Here is a 13,632-nt window from a genome sequence, read left to right on the forward strand (position 1 = left end):
AACTTATCTTTCAAAATAAGTTTATTTTGACAACAAAATTGACTGCACGTTAGACATGCTAATTGTTTAAAACTACCGTTTACCTTTCCAATAACTTCAAAATCAATGTGTTTCCTTTCCTTTGCTTTATGTTAATGTCGGAATAAATATAGACACATGCGTATTCAATTTTAATAACATTTCAAACAAACGATTTTTAAACAAAATAAATATTCTCTTTCGGTTTGTATGTGAGTTGTGTATTACCATGGTTTTGGACAACTTTAAATACAACAGAACTGCGTGATTTTATTTACCCAATAATTCGTTACATTTTTGGTAAGAATTTGATAAACGTTACAACAGCAGGTGAAACAAACTGCAAGAAAAAACAATTCAGATTAGAAAAAACACATGATTTCGGCAGTAGAAACGAACTGCATACATGTATAGATGTAATATGGATTAGATATAGAGGGTAAAACGGCCGAATAATCGAACTGTAGAAATAAATCATACGGATTGTATATAAACCTTAAAACGTCAGACGAAAACACATGAGTGGATATTGATAATTTAATATTTAACGAAACAGTTTTGTAAAATATTAAAATATTATACGCTGTTGAAGATTGATATATACTAAATAATCAAACGGACAGAAACCATCAAAGTAAATGTCTTTTCACAATCAACATTCAACGCGACTGAAGGTTCATTCAGTCCAACGACATATTGCACAATTAATGAGAAAAGAAGTATTAGACACACTTTTATTTCTCTAATGAAATTTAAAATACGCCTGTGAGGATTCTATTTATATAAATTCTCGAATAATATTTAATTTTCGTCATTTCCCCCAACTGATGAAGTACATTGATACGCATCCATTGCAAATTAGCATGTTTATATTGTTATTGAAACTAGATTTACTTGTTACGCTTCCTATTTTATTTTCTCACACCGAGGAACAACATATAGTCATTTTCAAATACCATCAATTACTTTCAAATAGACCATATGAGGATAAGCACCTTGTGCAAATAACAATATAAAGTTGCAAACTATTTAATAAATGCAAATCAATAAGGAAAAGCGCATAAAATTTTAAAAGGCGATTTTTCATTCACATGTTTACATGTATATTTGTACTTTCTAATATTAAAAAAGCAATAATTTGCACATCGAAATGTACTTTATATCTCTATGAAATAAGCGCGTCATTGATTCCATGAAATTGCAATAATATATGAAATTATTTAATGAATGAAAAGAAATCAATAAAATCGTAAGAACCGACATCTCGGAATTTTGACATGTACGATGTTTTCAGTGACCAGTTTAGAAATTCACTTCTGGTAATATCAAAGTTCCTTCAACTGTTAACAAATCATATGCCAACACACAAAGATGAAAGAAAACTATGTCAGCACAGATATTGTGCGTTAATGTGTTGCCGCATTTAGAATTTCATGTACGTAACAGTGTGCTAATTTCACAGTTAACTCTTGATTTCAATGTCCACGTTTTTGGACCTTGAACTCTTCATGAAAGTTATGCTTCTCTTATGAAAAGGTATTTGTTGTAAGACAAATTGAAGTCAAAAATACAAACCACTAACCAACAAAAAAACTTTACATTTCCAATCAAGATATCAATCTTTTATTCACCCAATTATACCGGGTCATTATATATGTCAAAACCAATTATGATAGAACAAAAAGAAACAAAAATGTTAGCGAAAATGTCATCCATTCAGCCAGAAATTGATTTGTTACCGGATAAGATTCCCTTTTCATTTGTCTCCATTCATAATGACAAGATTCTTGGTTTCCTGTCGGAAGCTTCTTTAATTGAACAAAAATAAGAAATCTTCTTTGTTAAGTTATGGTTATTGTATTTGCCAGTGCTAAATGGACATAAGTGGACTACGTAAAGAACTGGTATAGATAGGGGTTTATTAAGCAAACTTCACCAATAAATGGTAAATTTCCTTATATTGAAAAAAAGAAATAAAAAAGCAAGTAATGGATAATTGAGGCAGAGTCCGTTAATGATTAGGTTATGACACCTTCAAGACAAAATTTTATTCAACGTTTTATAATGTATGTACAGGTATAAACATTTTTGTTTGAAGCCGTTAAGAATATTATCGAAAAAGATGACATAATATCGTTAAGACAGGCAAATGTGTCACTAGTTATCAGTGTCAATCTGGTCCGACACCACAATTGTCGTCCCTTGTTCAAGAATATAGTCCCTATTTTTGACAGTGGGTTACTTGCCATTAATTTTTTATACCCCTTTCAAATTTATTTCTCCATGTGTAATGCCTCAAATTGCAAGGAGGGGGTGAAATTACACTGTGAAAAAATTTGGGTCCAAAATTTTAAAGGAATTAAGTGATTTGGTCCAGCTGAAAAATATTGGAAATTAGCACTTCGGAAGCTGTCAAAAGATTTCAAGACGCTCTAAACATAAAATTGTCCATTTTTTTAGTTAGAGCCGATGAAGTTTTCTATAATTTTGATATAATATGTCCCAAAAGTAGTACAACACACTGTAAAAGTTTTTTTGAGAAAGCGCAAGTGGGATTTTTTTTTATTTTCAATTATGTTCAAATAGAAATGCTCTACGAAATAATTTTGGTCTCGGACCATCTTGTTATCCACAATAAAATTACATTTAACAAGTGTTGACTTTAGGAGATGCTACAATCAGTATATGAGTGGATTGGTAGCCTTTTGTAAGGTATGTTGCGGTGAATGTCAGTTATTTGAGAGTATAAGTCCGAAAATATCAGTTCCTCTCTTAAAGTGCTGCAAGTATCAATGATGGCAATTTTGGATTGAAATATGTTTTATGTAAATTTTATTTTGGAATGCCTGATGTATATCATTACTATGGGTGAAAAAGTTATGTTGGTAAATGTTATAGTAAATCAATTTTAGTCTTACACGGCCATTTTGGTCGGAGCATCATCTGAAAAGTCTGAAAATAAATTATTTATTCATTGTCAGTCTTTCAGTCAACTTTTATACTAATCAGCTGCGGTAGTTATACTTCTGTTCGTAGAAGATATATTGCACTCGCAAGCTCGTGCAATATCAAGTTCTACTCGGGACAATATTCCCCAATATTCATGCAATAACCCTATATTATTACATAGCAATATAATATTTCCCACAGAAAGTAACCAAAAGTTAGCGTGCAATAGATTCCAATATTGCACTAGTGCAATAAATCTTCAAAATTCATGACGTCATCAACGACAAAATCTTAGTTTAAACCAATTTTTACTTTCAAATATTAGATTGCTATACAATAAAAGGGTTATTGCATGTATATTGGGTTCATGCAATAATCCTATAATATTGATGGGAACAGGTGAATACAGTAGATATATCTTAATTGATTGCAAGTGAATTGCAAAAAAATCCAGAAAATATCTCAGTGTCTTTCTAAATTAACCTTATTATCTATTTGTCAGTCTTTTTAGATCTTTCAGATCACAGTATAACAAATTGACTATAACAAAATTGACCAACTTAACATTAACATAAAAAAACAAATGCATTAAACAAAATGTTGAAATAGTAGAGGTTTCTTATGCAAGTGACCGAATTAAATCAGGATTTCCTTTTTATATTTGTTTTATATATTTCAAAAAACAATTGCAGATACGATATTTGGATCACAAAATATGTCATATAGTTTCCTTGAATAAAGCGACACATTATGAAACAAAAATAAAGTAATTGCCTTATGTTATACGCGGTGCTACAGCAATCATCATGCAGTGTCAGTTGCTTTCCAGATATAATCCAGATATAATCGTAGCAAGCTTTTCAGGATTATAAATTGAGAAATTATCAATTACCTATTTAAGTGCACATACGGTGCATTTATATGTTTTTTGGTTTTTTTTACATTTCACGACATTTGATTCTGAAAGCAAATGATTGAAGCGATAAAATAATTTATTTACGAGTTACAAAACAATATACACTATTTCAACCTGTAGGACAAATATTCATTTTGACAAAGCTTTCAATTTGATTATTCAACAGAAGAAAAGAAACCAATTAGAATCGTTCTGAAAAGTCTTTGATTATATCAGGCGAATTTTACACATGACCAAATTACATTATAGGAGATGCAGGATTATACAACATCATACTGAAAACTTACGTAATAATATTGCACTTATGAAGTGCAGTATATTACATGATTTGTACTAATAAGGAATGATTGAAACTTCTGTATTAAACCGATGCCTTTCGTTTATCATGCTTTTAAGATTAACTTACAACGCCCTTTAATGCCTTTTATGATAATTTTAAGACTCTAGATAGGTTCCAAGAAAGGAATTTATATATGTAAAATGTAAAATCAACTACCATGTGATATGTGAAAAAGCTGGTGCATAATTTATTACAATGTGACGATTGAGTTTTGAAACAAGGATATAGGTCTGTTGTACTGTGTGGCTGGTCATCACGATTAATAAAAGCAACAGTAGTGTACCGCTGTTCTGTATAATGAGAGGACAATCTTCCATCTAGACACACTGAAAAAAGTGTGATTTGACCTTTGATACCACTAAAATGGAATGACTTGAGATATATCAATGTAATTTGGTATTGGTAGTAAACAAAAAAGTATATAAATTTAAAAGTTAATTAACATAGTAAACAATGAAGAATATGTTAACGTTCTAAAATTTGATTTCTTGCCGGGAATTGCAACAAGATACACATAATTAAAACTTTGTTATAAATATTAGCAAAAAGCGAAATTGAAAAGATAGTAGTCAAAGCCTTTATTGTTTAGGAAAATTTATTGCTTCAGAAAGAAATGTGTGATTTTTTTTTTATATCATTTGTTATATGTTGTAAAATATTTGTCTGGTGCTACAAACAATATGAAGTTAGGATTATAGATATATGCTGATGTCGCACAGTGAAGTGTGATTTGAAAAGCTGATGGTACATAATCCTTCTAAATTTGGTTCTAAGCTTAAGATACGAATCTTTAGGGACTCTAAATTTTGATTATACAGGCTATGACATTTGATTCTATGTGTAAAATAAGTCAATGATCTACCGAGACATTAGAGACGACTTTTTGAACAGTCACGATAACGTGTGATTCAATTTAAAGGCCGTTGTGAATAATTTTCGCAGAGCTTACATCATATTGAAATCGTAATTTCTTTTATTCATTGAATTTATATTCTATAAGTGTTCGAATAACATGAAATTTCGTCGTTATCTAAATGAATGTATGTAAAGGAAGGAAAAATCGGATAAAGATGGAGACTGGTTTTACAATGAGACAACTCTCCACAAGAGACCAAGTGACACAGAAACTAACAACTATAGGTCATTGTACGGTCTTAAATAATGATAAAGCCGATACCGTATAGTCAGCTATAAAAGTCCAAAAATAACAAATGTGAAGCAATTCACTTCAGAAAAATTAACGGCTAAATCTGTGTTAAAACTAATTAACGAAAAAACTAAAATGGTTCACATCAACAAATGTTACCATCTGAATTACAGGCTGCTGTCTTCGAACAGACACGAAAAGAATGTTGCACGATTATATTTGTTTTAAAGCGCCAAGTTTTGCCCTACCATGAATAAGTTATGTAACAATGCAATACAAGAACGAACTATAAAAATCAGCAGAAAATGGCTCAACTAATCAGATGGATAAAAATGGAAATGCATCTAATACGAATACAGAATGAACGAGGACGGATACTTATACATCCCAACACAAAAAACAAAACAAAAAAAATTTTTTTTTTTTTTTTAAATAATACAATGTTGGTATAATTCATTCTTTTGATGTTTCATTAATATTATAAAGGTTACACTGTATCTCGAAATTCATGTTTCTGATTTAAGACGTGACCTGGACATTGAGTTGAAGGTGTATTGTCCAGACGAAGAAAACAAATTATTTAACGTTTGGCTTCAAGCTATCAAGGATGAATGTCGTGATCCATTTGTTTAAACCAAGCTATGTTAAAAACAGTTTTCCCCCATTATATAGTATAGGTAAGAAGGTCGGAGTACACAGTTATTCGGCAGTACATTTCTTTTAGACCATAAATGAAAGTTAAAAAAATCCCACCTGCGCTTTCTCAATAATATTTTTACAGTGTGTTGTACTACTTTTGGGACCAATTAAATCAATATTATATTTTTTTTTTATCTTTTTCAGCTGGACCAAATCACTACTTTACTTTAAAATTAATGACCCAATTATTTTTACAGTGTAATTTCAACTCCTCCTTGCTATTGAAGTATAACACATATAGAAAAATAGTAGTATACAAATAACAAGTAACACACTATCCACACTAAGGACTATTTTCGTGGACAACAAAAATCTAGGGACCATAACTATGTACTCGGACCATGATGTGGTATGAGTGATAATGAGATAACTCTACATACAAGTCACCATGCATAAAAAAAGACAATGTTTCAAAAAAAAAAACCGGTCTTCAACACAGAGCATTGGCTCACGCCGAACAAGAAGCTATAAATGGCCAATAAATTACTAGTGTAAAACAATTCGAGAAGAAAAACCAACGGTCTTATCTATGTAAAAACGAGAAACACTTATGAACCACACCAACACACGACAACTACTGAACAACATGCACCTTACTTTCAAGCTTGTTTTACTTTTTACCTAATCAATCCATAACTTAAATGATTTTACCTTCTCTTCACCGATAGTGCTAACAATAGTGTACCAAAACTTTGTGTCCTAGAGTTACAGAAGATGACAATCGATTTCCGTATATTGTTTCATTTATGAGATCCCCGTTAAAAGTAAGAGGTTCCATTATTTTCTACATTTGAAAATGCCTTTACCAGGTCAAGAATATGACAGTTGTCCATTGGTTTGATGTGCTTTATCATTTGATTTTGCCATTTGATTAAAGACTTTCCGTTTTGAATTTGCTCGGAGTTCAGTATTTTTACTAAAGTCATTCAAAAATATTCCGATTCACTTCAATGGAATCGCTGATTAATCAATCCTTTATTTTTATGTATCGATAAAGTTGTTACTATGAACAACATAAAAAAAGCAAATTTGTTTTGTCTCCTGTACATTGCAGTATTGGTTTAAAATATTCTTATTTTCAGATTATGACTGACAATCATCGCTTCACAATTGAGGTGGAAAACATGTTATATATCCGATTCAAATAATCAAAAATGAAACACTGAACTTATTATCATGGTACCTTTGAGAACTACCCTACAAGTTTTATTTGTTAGATGTTATTGAAAAACGGTACATAGAACAGTTAATAATTGTAAAACAAAATTTACAATATACTGATTCGCAAGAGTCGTAAAGAAAATTGGAAACCGTATTAAAAAAAATTAGAAAAAAAGATAAAACTATAAAGTCTGTCCAAGAAACCTGTTTTAGCGTTTTGTCTGGAGTAAGATTGTAAACTTAAAATTCGATGAATACTTTATCTCCATTTGACAAAATCATAGAAAATAGACGAACTAATTGATGCTCATTGCATCTGCTGTTCAAACTATAACGTTAATGACTTAACTGCATTGGTTAACATGTCGATCATGTGCCAATTTGTATTTTTCAAGAGGGAAATTGAAATGGTAATTAAGATAGTTGGACAAGAAAAGCCCTGGGTTTAATGCACTGAATTAGACTTTGCACGGCTTTCTATTTATTGAAGCGTAAGTGTAAGCAAAATAGCGTAAAAATCGTTCAGCACTTAAATTTCAAAATGTCCGATTTTCAAAGGTGATGTAAACCTGAAAAATTAGAACACTAAGCAATATTTTATCTATCGCTTTATATGTATGCTTCCATTGGATATACTTATTTAAAACCATATTGCAAAATGTTCTTTTAATTTCACTTTTGATTAAGTGATTCCTCTATTTCTTTTTCTACATTTTTTTAAAATGAAATTAAATCAAACAAGTAAACGATACCATGGCCAAAGTAAAGCTCCAAAACATCGAGCAAAGCACTGCCTAGAGATTTATTTCGATGAACTGATGAGCGCCGGAAATACCCATGTTTATTCTTCACTTGTAACTTTTGTCGTTTTCCATCTCTTTAAATCCGTTGTTAGGGCTAAAGAATCACCTAAATACATGATCAATTATGAAAGTTTGAAATTTAAACATTTGATGAAATGATTCTGTGGAAAAAGGAGAGAGAAGTCCGTTTCCAGTAGAAACGGCAAGGACATGAAATAGTAAAAGGGCACCAAAGACACTTTAAAGAACTGACCCGAGTTACAAAGTTCACAAAAGGCAGTTCGTGTCCCCTGTAAGTAAGCAAAGCTTTCCTGATTAACACCTCCTTAAACTTATAACAACATAACTCTTTAAATGAATAATTTATCAAATTATTTGACGCATCTGAGTAGTTATAAAACTTCGTTTATTTGCGTTACCAGTAACAAATATTTGCGTCCATTGATTTTAGAAAAAATCATGTAAAAACCTTAAATGAAATATCAAGAATTTTAAGGTTATCTTGAAAATGAATAAACAATGCAACAACAATTGACATGACACAGTTAACCACCAATAAAACATGAAATAACCTGTTATCATATAGCAGGTCAATTTCCATTGTCTGTTTTGATATGTATCTACAATTGTTTTTTTAAATTGTTTATTTTGGACATTATTAATCTGAAATCTTATTACCTTATTATCTATATTTGTCTTTGAACATCGATGTGTTCGTGATCTTAACTGGGTTTTTTTACCCTATGACGTAATATTTGGACGTAAACAATCATTTCAGTTTAATCTACTACAATAACTCTTTTAAATGAGTGTCAGGTTTTTATGGATTCAACATAGACTGAAGTGTATCAGGAATATCTTTTATTGTTTGGTTCCGATAGTCACAGTTTAATTACTGGTATAAATTGAAGAGAAAACAGATCTTAAACTACTCCTATAAAATTACAAATTGTAAAATTTATGTTGCAATTAAATTTTATCAACAACAACTGAATCGATTAAAGATTGTCGTTCGTTTTTTGTCTGACATTTAAAGCCGTATTCAAAGTAATAGCAATAAACAACATATTCAAGTGGCGGATCTAGTATTTTCAAATTCATAGAATGACAAATCTGGTCCTAGTGATCTCTCTTCAAAAGAGGACCCGATATTTTGATAAAGAAAAAGCACTTAAACCTAATTTTTTACCCAAAGGTGTGGACAAACGCCGTTTCTAGAATCGCTGTGTATGCAATTTGTAAAAACGGCAATGAGTATTCGATGATAGCCGAACATTTTGTGGACGAAATACTAGTGAATAAAATTCTTTCGAGCTTAACTTAAAGAAACATTAAATATGTTATTGTTATAATTATAATGTATATTATTATAAGCATTTTAATCTTCTAATTCAGTGCACGATATAGATATTTTTTTCCTAAATTATTTTTTCCCCTTAAAAATAGCGATCCGGTTCGGAAAGGATGGATTCTTTTTTCCAGTACTTTAAAAAGTATCCTTCACCTTACTAACACGTACCAAGTATGAAGTGTTGTTAACCATGTTTACTACTGATTCTTCATACACTGATATATACATGTAGTTCCAAATACACCCCATGTACATGCGTAACAAAACTCTGAAAAATATAGGTTAGATTTTCAACTTTTAAATAATACGTGTATCTAATTACAAATCATGTTTGTAACAATAATAGAACTATAAATCAAGGTACAGTCATTTTATACGGTCAGGTATTCACATCCAATCTATTAGGGTAATATTCTATACAACGCACAACAATGTTGGCATCTACCTCAAAAGATAACCAAACATTTAAACATACTTATTTAGAAGGGATATAGTTACAAAACTGCTGTCATGTCATATTTTGAGATAAATATTGATTCACTCATAGGATCTTTGCATCGAAAATAAACTTATATATTTTAACCAGTTATTTGCATGATACGGGTTATATTCTTCTCGTATATTTTGTGATAAAAAATTGTTACCGTTTGTAAGCCTTGTATGTTTTCCGTTGTTCTTTTTTGGTCCATTTATATGTTTCGGAGTACATTTTGTTATTTCAATAAAATTGAGAAAGGAAATGGGGAATGTGTCAAAGCGACAACAACTTGACCATAAAGCAGACAACAGCCGAAGCTTCTTTTGTAAATTTGTGCAATTAAGTTATCCTGTTTATTTTATTTTCGCCTCCATTCCTCAAGACTGTGTAATACAAGACTGTGTAATACAAGACTTTTTAATATGTTTGAAATATGCACACAACTCTCCCCATCTTTCAATCATTGATTTCATTATTGAAAGAAGAGAAGAGTTGTGTGCATATTTTCATGATTTGTATGATTTTTTTGTTAAATAAGCTCTGATGTGAACCTCGAACCTTTATTAGTCGGTACTATATAAGTACAGTAGTTATATTTTGCTTCTCCGCAATTGTTTGCTTTTACACTATCTTTAGTGAGTTGTTCTGGAGGTTTTTTTCTGAGAAATAAAAACTCTTGACATTCAGTAGTGTGACTGAATTCATTCGGACGTTATTTTCAGAGTTGTTGATTGTCTTTTTATTTATTTATTAATATATATACTATCACAAAAGAATTACATCAGTTCATGAAAATTTGTTTGCTTTTTTTACCAAATCAATGACACAAGTTAAAAGTTTCGACGCCCGTTGAGAGCGGTGGAGTTACTTGATAGAGATTACCACACAAAATATCACACAGTCTTTGCGTTCGCTTTTATTTCATCAGTTGTCTACTATTTTTGGAAGTACGAGCATGAGCTATGTACTTCTAAACCAGTTTACCAACTTCATTCTCCTAAAGCTGCTTGTAGTCAGTAACGATAATGACATTTGTTTGATGAACGCCGGTGATTGATTGCCCCATAATTTGTTAAGTATTGTACTGTTGGTATCCTTGAACTGTAGTTTTCCTTTAATTGTCATTTTCTTTCTCATTAACTTTCTGTACTCAAATTAAGAAATCGCACCTGCAGCACGATTTACTCTTTATATCTACCCTCTGGGAAGATCCAATATGAGATCACAAAACTAATCACTTTTTTCTGTACTGTTAAGTTATCAAATTTCCATCATTGCTTAATACTGTCTAGAAAATTAAGACAAACGTGTTTCCAAAACGATAATATTAATTTTGATTCATCTCCACGTTAAAAAAAATGCGGGTAACTACATTTTGGATGAACCATTAACAATCGATTAAAAGGAATAAAACAATCTAGTATTAGTTTGAACTATGACTTTATTTTGAGTGAATTTGTAGCTTTCGCATTAGTGTCGATATTCATAGTTATACCCCCGCTTTAAAAAAGGGGGTATACTGTTTTACCTCTGTCTGTCCTTCCTTCAGTCCGTCCGTCCCATGAATATTTTTCGTCGCATTTTTCTCAGGAACTACAATACAAGGATTTCTGAAATTTGGTTTCAGGGTTTATCTAATTCAGCTATACCGTGTGATGCGTCTCAGATTGATCACTTGACAACTTCCTGTGTACCAAACACTTGCATATTTTTACACTATTTATATTATCCACGTGCGGCGGGGGTATCATCAGTGAGCAGTAGCTCGCAGTTTCACTTGTTGGTCTCGTATTTGCCTTGTATACTTTAAGTAATGAGTTCTATTTCATTTTGGGTAAAACCCGAATGTTGTTAAAGCGAAAGATACCAAAAAGAACATTAAATCTCACAAGTCGAACAAAAAAAACTGACAACAAAAACCCGATAAAGACAAACTGAAGTATAAAACATAAACCAAAGCGAAAATCAAAAATGTATTGTCGTAATGTTGTTTTTTTTTGTAAAAAAACCTCTGAATACAATAGTTATAAAGGTACCAGTCTTTTAATTAAATACATCAGATGCACGTTTCGTCTACATATGACTCATCAGTGGAGCTTATATGTTAAAAGTTAGAAAGCCAAACAAGTACAAAGTTGAAGAGGTTGGAAGCATTGATGATCCTAATAGTCCAAAAAATTGTGCCAAATATGCTAATGTTATATATGCCTTTGATAAGAAAATCCGAATTATTTTGAAAAATTTATACTTTTGCAAACAGTTAATTTATAAAAAAAAATAGCATATACTTGATATTCAAGTGCTGACTACTGTGTTGGTGATACCCCGGATACGAAAAGTTCACCAGCAGAGCAGCATTAATACAAATCTTATTGTCATTTTTTTTCTCACTGATATGTGTTGGATATTTGCTACTGAACCCAATATACCACTCCATTATCATCATCAGCAACAGCAGCAACAGTAGCAATCACAGAAAATATTGCTAGGTAAAATAAAAAGTTAAAAGCGTAAAGCACAAAGTCAAATATAAACTCATCATAGATACAAGGATTAAATTTAGTATTTACGAAAGACGCGCATTTCGTCTACATGCAATGAAGTTATTGGAGTTTACCATCGTAATAGTATATATAAGCGATTGATAGTGGTTTCGCATATCGAATAAAGTATGAATTTAGTAGATAATTTCCCTTTTACAATATCCTATACTGTTAATACGCATAACATTAGGAATATTGGAACGGAAGATCTAAACCGTAACAAAGTTATTACTTTATTAAAATTTATTAACACCCCCACATTGCTATCTTTAAAATGAAATTAAATGAATCAAATAATTATGACACTCATACAGTGTAACATTTCCTTGTTCATCAAATGTAAAAGTAAATTGTCTTTTATCATATGTGCTTCATGTTGCAAGACCTTTACTGAAAGCCAATTACAGTATTGGACATTAAATTTATATAATTGCTTCGTGTTAAGAAATTCTTAATTTTAGATAAAATAAAATTCCAGCCAGTTTCGTTTTTTGTTGATTATACATGGAAGCTGTAATAATATATTGAAGAACATTCATTTAAAGGCAACGTAACCTATGGTTATTTCTCTTGTGACCGAAAAGATAAACTAATTATTGTATCTAATTGTTCTATTGATATATCTTGCTTTTGAACGTTGACCGATGTTCACAAAACTTCAGTGATTCTTTACTTGACCGACAAAAGCTCAACTTCCGTTAAAATAATGTATCTAGTGCATTCAATTGGAAAAAAGTAAATGAATTTAAAAAAATGAATCTATTTGGAGACCATTACGCAATATGCTTTAGATTAAGCGTTACATAAGTCGTTTTTAATATAAGTTATTGTGAAAATTATTGAGCATCAGGGAGCGGTTTATGACTTGACTAATTATAAAGACATATTTGACAAGTATTTGAATACATTTATTTAAGTCTTAATGTTATTATATTGAAAATCTGAGGAATCTTCTAGGGATATCGCAGTGTTTACTATTTTCATTGTACTGTTGGTATATATCATCTGATGAGGTTTCAAGTATGTATTAAACCCGGTCTGAATATAAAGGTACATGAAGTTGATGTTTCTCCGCTAAGCATACAGCTTTCAAATGTAGAGCAAGGACTATTCGACTGAGAGTCAAAATATCACTTGGAATGAATAGCAATGTCTTCCTATGGAATATTATCTTGTGGGCTATTACGATAAAGAAATGACCCAACGTGTCTGTCTAGTACAAAGCAG

The 13,632-nt window shown here is 31.0% G+C and overlaps 1 protein-coding gene across 1 annotated transcript in view; it reads left to right on the top strand.

Annotated features, from left to right (window-relative positions):
* LOC134695049 (allatostatin-A receptor-like) overlaps nucleotides 1-13,632 on the top strand; it is a 34,498-nt gene that overhangs the window by 12,644 nt on the left and 8,222 nt on the right. The gene's annotated exons all lie outside the window — the stretch shown is intronic.

The sequence above is a fragment of the Mytilus trossulus genome, chromosome 1 (assembly GCF_036588685.1).
Source record: "Mytilus trossulus isolate FHL-02 chromosome 1, PNRI_Mtr1.1.1.hap1, whole genome shotgun sequence".
Taxonomy (NCBI): domain Eukaryota; kingdom Metazoa; phylum Mollusca; class Bivalvia; order Mytilida; family Mytilidae; genus Mytilus; species Mytilus trossulus.